Source organism: Lactuca serriola, chromosome 5 (assembly GCF_051521515.1).
Source record: "Lactuca serriola cultivar US96UC23 chromosome 5, Lser_US96UC23_V15, whole genome shotgun sequence".
In the NCBI taxonomy this organism is placed as follows: Eukaryota; Viridiplantae; Streptophyta; class Magnoliopsida; order Asterales; family Asteraceae; genus Lactuca; species Lactuca serriola.
In genome coordinates, this window is record NC_136412.1 from 66,485,186 (window position 1) to 66,493,790 (window position 8,605).

Genomic DNA, 8,605 nt, shown 5'->3' on the forward strand with positions numbered 1-8,605 from the left:
AAGAGTAAAGTCAGTCTTACCGCTAGTACGTCTCATTCACGAAGCCGGTCTATAAGGTAGGTATAAGGTTGTTGCCTATAAAATGGCAACTTAATGGGTGTCCACTCTCACCCACCGCTTGCTTGACTGGTGGAGGGTCGTTAGCCGAACGGGTTTGACAGGACTAGAATTCTCCCTTCATTAAAAGTATTAATGATAATACTAAGTAACTAAACTCTTAATAATACCCAATCTTAGTTACATAGGAAAAATGTGAATAAGGTGCTAACCCATGAAATTACACTTTACACTTTGTCTAAGTCGTTAGTGGAGCGTGTGTGGTTAACCGGCACACTAAGTTGGACTTAACAAGGTAGGTAAAGGGTGACTTAATATTTATCATAGTATCGATGGAGCGTGTGTGGATAACCGGCACATCGATTGAGGGGTAATTTATTAAGGGTACCAAGTGATTTGCATGGTTACTTCACACCTTGTTTTGTGATCCTCGGCATCCCAGTCACAAAACCTGAAGGGCACACTCGAGATTGAAACATGCCTTTGAAAAGTTCAATGAATCTCAAAGATCTAGGAGTTTCAAAACCAATTAAAACCTAATAATTCATTTCGTTTATCTTGGTGGAAATTGGTGAATCGTCATTCACCTACCTTCAAATATTTAATAGCTTGGATTACGGCATACCTCTTCTAAGTTATAAAATAGTTTGTTGGGTCCTAGCCTTAATATTTCATATTGGGTGTCATATTAAGGACTTTAAATCAACTATCTTGAATATCTCCCAAAAGATGTCTGTAATAGACACCTATGATCTTCCCAAATCTAGTGAAACAAGGTTTCCTAAATGAAGATGATGTCCTTTGGAAATCATACTTCTTTCACCTCCTCCAATTATTCTCCCCAACCCACAAGTTCTTAAAAAGTTTAAGGTCACTCAAGCCCTATTGGCAAGGCAAGGTCTAGGTGTGAACACATCTTGGAGATGTAGTCACATATTGACAAGTCGGGAGAGTTGGGTGTCAAACTCTTGAGAAAGTTGGTGGTTCAATCACTTTCTAAGTCACATAGTGAGTTCCTTTGGGACACCTATGAAACAGACTATGACAAGACCCTTAATGATCTTATCTATTTGCTAAGATCAACTTCCTAAAACTTTATGGACATTGACAATGATGACATTGGATATCCAGTAAAGCATTCTCTTCCAATGGAAAGGGATCGGCCATAGTCAACTCGGTTGACCAAATGGTAAGATCAACTTCCTAAGTCTGTGATAGTCTCGTGTACCATTATCAAAGGGTCCATACGTTTATATTGCCAAGGGAAGGGGCATTGGTTGCGAAGCTGCCAAATTTACCTAAGGATGTTAAAGTCAATAAGTTTGACTCTACTTCAGGTAAAGACCACTATCTAACTCTGTTAAGTTTCTATTCTGAGATTCCTGATACATGATGTGACTGGGTCACATGGTGATGTTTTAAGAATCAAAGAAAAGTGAAGAAACTTAAAGAAAGAATATGCTGAATCTGATGGCGTAGATGGATTTCTATCTCATAGTTTGAAGATCGGATTCTTGAGCAACTTCTTAGGAGTTATGAGATATTGCTTAGGAATAGATAACAACAAGTTTTCATATGGATTGTAAGGATAAGTTTTTCCACAAAGTTTTAAAATAAAAGAAATTTTTTTTGATTTTATTTATTTTAAAATATCCTTACAATGGCTTTTGAGGAAAAATTGTTGCTTATATGATTCCATTAAGAGCAAGAGTGGAAATATGAAGTTGATTCTTTCATTTGTGGTAATGTCTATATTTACCAAATAAGGAAAGATTCTCATCACCCAAGTTTCATTTGGACCGGGACTTGGAATCATGCAAGTTATATAGCATGATGAATGAGAACTTTCAAGTTTTGGAAAAATTAAGACTAATTACTGGTTCACATGGATGTGTGAGTCAAGTGAAGGACTAAAGGATCGAGTACACAGTCTTGTGCACTGATTAAGTCCACCACAAAAGATCGATAAGATTATTCGTCATAGTTTACTAAAGCTCAGTAAATATGATTATACTTACATGCTTAAGTGTAACTCTGAGACATTGGAAAAGGTTCCAATGTAAGGCAGAGCGAATAAGAAGAATCAAATTAGGCAGAAGGATAAAAGTTTCTCAAATCTGAAAAGATGGGAGAGTACTTTAGTATCAGTTTTTGTGATCATCTTAATGATTAAGAAACCATATCAAAATTAGTTCTCTAAGGAAATCTTAGTGCATTCTTATGACTAAGAAGAGGAACTTGAATTGTTGAAATGGTTAAATCAAGAAGATGAGTCATACTTCGTTCCAATACAAGTCTTAGAGTCATACTCCAAGATTGTCATTTGAGTGACATGTCTTAAAGAAGGTTTAAAACACTTATCAAATGTAAGAGTAAAAGTTTTCTACTCTTGTACATTTGAAATTGGTAAGTTGTGATGTTTTGGATAAAACAAAGACCAACTTAGGCCAATTGGGTAAAGTGTTTTTCTTGATTAGAATCCGCACTATCTCTTGGATGTTTGACAAGGGAGTCTTATATGTCAAGAGGACAGTGGGAGTCTTAAAGGTCTTGAAAGTCTCAAGAAATAATCAAGAATAAAACCTGAAATTCTTCACTAGCACACGACTTGAGGTTTATAACCTATCGTGTTGACATATCTGTGCCCATTCCAGTTAAAGTTGGCTTTGCATATGAGTTCTTAGAGTTCTCAGTTTGTTGCATAACAACTTGGAAGCAATGGCAGGCCCTTGAGCTGCCAGGTGGCAAGAAGTTAAGATTGAGTTCAATCCATATGGTTTTGGATTTGTCATTATCTTTGTCTTGTGATTATGGTTTGACAAATTCATATGGGTAGGAACTCATACACCAGATAAATCTAAGTGTCATAAGGTTTCTCTCCGATTCATGAAAATGATGGTGAGGAAACGCTTTCACTAAGTAGATTTTACGAAGATATCAATTGTGTTATTTGCATTTTCAAAAGTCGTTGGTGGAGCGCGTGTGGTTAACCGGCACACTAACATGGACTTGTGAGAAATGGCAAATGCCTAAGCAATTGAGACTATGATTACGGTATCCCTTTTCATGGTTCTTGAAATTGCTTAGACACACAGGTGAGCTATCTACGGAAAGGGTGTATGAATCTAAATTTCAGACTGTCCAGCTGATTTCTGAGTACATGTCAAAGCTAGTGGGAGCATAAGTGTTATGCTAATAATCATCATGTTAGTGGGAGAATGATAATTATGATAAGTATTGCAAGTTAGCAATGTTAATTATAGAAAACAAAAGTTTCAATTGGGAAAAAGTTGTTTTGCTATAATTAAGGGAGAGGAAATTATGCTTCATCTCAAATCTATAAGCTTAGATCGTGAGGTTTTAATCATTTAGTCAAGGATATATATGAATTTCATGTTGGAATGGCTCAACATAAGGAAATTCTGTATATGGGTCCATTATTTGCGTTCTAAAATTCGATTATGATTACGGCATCCCTTTTCATAATCTGAATTATGAGAACTTGGCAAATTGAAATGGAAATATTATAGCAAAAGACTGGTTTAGTCTTTATGTAAGACATCATGAATCGTGTCCCATATGCTTCGGATATAGGATCGATTACATGTGCTATATTCATCCGTTCTAAAATTTTCCAAATGCCTGGGGCATTAAGAAGGGAAAAGGTTTAGAACTGGATCTGACTAAAAGGATTAAACAATTGTCGAGGACAATCTAAGGTTTACCAAAGATTGGTTGCTCAAGGACAGTTGGAAGTATAGTGATAATTCTGGAAGGACCATATTGACATAATCTGTAAGGAGGCAAATCTTGGTCAGAAGTGATAGTCAAAATGGAATCTGGAAATGTTTCAAAGTTAGAATTTTTCAATCTGTGTAAGATTAAGGAAACTTAATGCAAGAAGGATGTTTCCAAGGAGCTGATCTCCTTTGGAATACTCTGTAATGATTGTTGTCAAGTCTTTCTGACTTTGTGCATAATCATTACGAGAGGATCAATGCATATAAGTTTAGAATCTAACAGATTTCAGTAAATGGCATGAATTTTGAATTCTTGCATTTGCGGTAAGGATTTGGGAGTGTGAAAAGAGAATCATTGAAGTTATGTTCAATTGATCTAGTTCACAAAGTAAGGATCATAGACAAACATAGTATGCATACTTGGTGTGTGGCATGACTAGTGTTTAAGAAAACATAGTGTACATGCTTGGAGCATGGGACAACTATTGTTTTAAATTCAAGAATAAAGTTGATAGCTGAAACAGTATACAATGAATAATGTGTAATCATATGGTGATAAATAAAAGGTGTTTTATTTATGTTCAAAGAGTTGATACCATATTGGATTCAATTATTATTGTGTTTCACTTTGCATGTTTTGACTTCCCGAATAAACTAGGTTATTTTTCTGGAATGACTAAGTTATTCAAACCATCCACAGTCGGTCATATGTTGGAAGTAGATATGAATTAAGACTGTCATGGGTTGGCTTGTAGAGGTCTAAGGTGTTGGACAAAGGGCTACAACACTCATGAGTGCTCATAAGTTCTGAGTATTGGATTCAACCCGCGCTCATTGGAATCACTTCATGGATTTTATCACGAGTGATCATGAGACGATAATATCTTATATTCTTCAAACCTAGAGATATGAATTGTTACTATGAGTTGGTTGTACATTGATTGCACGAAAACGCATTTGGTAACTCGGTGCTATAAAACGTGCCTTTGTGTATGATTCAACAAGTAGTAGAACAAGCCATATGAGTCGAAGTTTATCCATTCCTTTTACCTTCGGGATAAAAGCGATATCTGTGGGCCCCTCGATGATTTGATGATGACAAATGGAAGTGCTCGGCCGGGCCAGGACTGATTTGATTCGTTCAATTAGTCAGTCGTCATAAATCGGAAATCGGGAAACAACAAATGGACAGAGAGAATGATTATAATCCATGTCTCAATCCATATGATATCTAGAATGGAGGAATATATGATCCCTTATCTAATGGACAAGTTCGTTGACAAGATCAGAGTTCGACAACGACTTTAAGAGCTACGATTGCCAGTTAGGTTTGAAGTCATACGCAATAATAGTTTTAGACTTATCCAAGTGGGAGACTGTTGGATTAATGTCTAAGTCCATAACTATATTTGGTATGTACTTAACCCGACCCGGCATGGTCCATTTGGGTTGCACTTCACCGACACAATTTATATGGATAATCTTTTGAGAATAGTATGTTTATGATTAATATTAATATATTATAAGTTCTAATATATTAATATGGAATCATATTATTTAATTAGTATTGATCAAGAATTAATTTATAATTAATTAAGTGATCAAAAGGAACTAATTAAATATGGACTCTTATATATATGGAATGGGCCAAGTTCATTTAGGTTGGGCTAAGCTTTCATGGATAGTCCATGGAGTGTTTAACCCATGGATCCTAGGAAATGAAAGGCCATGGGTATTAGGGTTTAACCCTAATCCTCCACACTATATAAAGATGTCCTTGGTTGGTGAAATTGGCACTAGTGTGTGGATACACTATGAGGGCTAGCCGATTTCACTAAGAGAGAACCAAGTATTCATATTCTCTAAAGTCTTCCAAGGTGTCTTGGTGATTTGTGATTCCACTTGAGGCTTCCACACTATTGGGGCTAAGCTCTTAAAGCTTGAAGACATCAAGCTACATCAAGAGGTATGTATTCTATCTTGTTACATTCATAGTTTTTGTATGCTAGATTAGGATAATACCTTGGATGTTCTTATTTGCATGTATAATAGAGAAAACATAGATCCAAGGTATTTAGGGTTGCATGTACACTTAGGAAGTGTTAGAATGCTCAAAACCCAACAATTACGCAGGTATTTTTTGATTCCAACCGTTTTAGGGTTGAGTATTTCACTCGAAGGATTATCTGATCTCTATTGCATGTGACTATATTCATGAGGTAACTAGTTGACATTAGTGGGAGTCTTTCTAAAACTAAGGGCTAAGTGAGGTCGGAAACCTAGGAGATCCTAGGAAGTGGCTCAATAAGTTCTGTTTCGTTGTTTAGCGAGTTTTTTTTGCATCGGTTTGAGAAGGAGACTTAGAGTATTCAGGATGATCCTTGAGGAAAGTATGGATATGTGTGGAAGGTAGTATTGGGCCCATACTACTAAAAGCACAAGATCGATACTTGAGTCGGGGAGAGTCTTGTAGTATTTAAGAAGCTTGTGGGAGGAGGATTCAGGAGTATGTTCTGATCATTGGCATGTTGTATTTCAGATTAGTGATGAGCACTCCAGACGGAGGGTCTGGTTTTGGTTCTGGCTCAAGCGCAGGTACTGAGCCGATTAGTGAGCAGATGCGGGAGTTCATCTCGTCTGAGATTACCTGTGGTATTTTGGAGCAGACTGCTGTGATATTTGGTTCAGTCAAGGAAGGGATTTTGGAGACCTTAGATGAGCGCTTGGGCACGTTCTGTGCTGAGATTATGGCTATGGTGGGAGCTCAGACTCTTTCTTTTCTTGGGTTCCATACGTGCGGAGCTCCTACATTCTATGGGGAGAGGGACCTTGTAGATGTCAAATAGTGTTGTGAGGTGTGGAATGTGTTAGATAGTTTGGATAGTTTGTAATGTTATTATAAAGGCATTTTAGTTTCGAAGCTTTTATGTAAAAGTACCTTATATATTTTGTGTGCTTTCTGTTCCTCTATAAATTGGGAGGCATACTAGAGATAGATAAGAACTTTTGTGATTTTTTCAAAAACTCTCTATGTACTTTAAAAGAATAATTTGAGCCAAGTAGAGTTTATTTAGATCTCGTATTCATTCACAGTTTACTCTGATATTTTCATTCTTTCTCGATTTCATCACAACTGCATTTGGTATCAGAGCAGGATGCATACATAATTGTTCTGACATTCTGAGTTTTTGCAAAAGTTTTGAGTTTCGTTCTAGATTTCAATTTTCCTCTCTTTTTCTTCAGAAAATCATTTCAGATATTCTGTTGTGAGTCGATTCTGCATTCTAGTTGTATAATCTATTGTTCAATTGTTGAATTCTGAGTGTTTTAAATGTTTGATCTCAATCTGATTTGACCTTTTCTCAAAATATTTCCATACAACAATGGTGAACTTCAACATGAACACGATGACGTCTTACACTCATCTCCTTTGTTCATCAACGAATATTCTGATGGTACTTCCTGAGTACTATGATCAGTGAGTTGATCGTATGGAGGATTACTTGAATAGAATTGATGAAGAATTGTGGAAGTGTGTTCTTGGTGATGTTCATCCTCCTGCTGTTGTTCAGAGTATTGGAACTTCCTCAAACAATCAAAATGTCGATGATCAGACTGAAATATTGCTGAAAAATGAAAAGAAGTGTATGAGAGAACTTAGAGGTGCTCTTCCTCATGTTGTTTACAATTACGTGCGTAGTTGTAAAAGTGAAAAAGAAATTTGGAATACTTTAAAAGAAAAGTATCAAGGAAGTGAAAAGAAAAGGATAAGTTCAGTTAAACAATGTCTGGTTGTATTAGGAGAATTCGAACAAAAGGACGGAGAGACCATTGAATCTTATTATGATCGTCCGAATGAGCTAATTTTCAAATGTAATCGATATTGAGTCACTCAATCAATAATGGAGTTCAATCTCACATTCATCATGGGTATTCGGAAGGAATGGAGAAATGTGAGTCTCATGATAAAGACACAAAAAAAGCTTGATTACTTCTATCTAAATGATATGTATAATGTGATGAAAGCACATGAATCCGACGTGAATGAAATTGTTGAGGAATCAAAGATCAGTCTTGGAGGTCCACTTGCACTTGTTTCGAAAATTGTTGGTAGAGAAGCTGATAAAGAGGTTGATGAGTAGAAAAATTCTAAAGATGAAGGTCTAATTGTCAACTCTAGTGATGAGTCTGTTGCATTTTACTCTAACAATCGAGTAAATACATTTTTCAAGAATCTTTTCAATGGAAAGTCGAAAACAGGTGAAATGAAGGGAAGCTTTACTGTAAAGTTTGGGAGTGAAGAAAAGAAAGTTGAGAAAAAGGACGTTTGTGCTGAGGAAGAAAAGAAATAGAAATAGTTGAAAGACGATTCTGGCTTCGACTACCATCATTGTAATGGAGTGAATCATATGGCCAGTGATTGTATGCTTCGAAAGCGAGAATAGAAGAAGAACAAGGTCAAGGATGAAGATTATTACGTTGAAAAGTTGGAAGAGGTGTGTGCAAAGTCGAAAGGATTGTCTTTGGTGGCCAAAGGTGTGGATGAAGAAGATGGAACATACCAGCTTTGGTCATCTGGTTCCGATGATGAAGAGATGCGAATCCCTACCCACGGGGCTATGTGCTCGGTGCATGTGGAAGACGAAGAAGAGAAAATAACTGCGAAATGTTTTTGTTTCGTCATCTTCATATAAAGCACCAATAACTTCTCAGGTAAGTTCTCTTTTAGAATCTTTTAATATACCCTCTAGTGCATATGCTTCGATTTTGTTTGAGTTTATGCAACCATTACATTTGTTAATGATCTA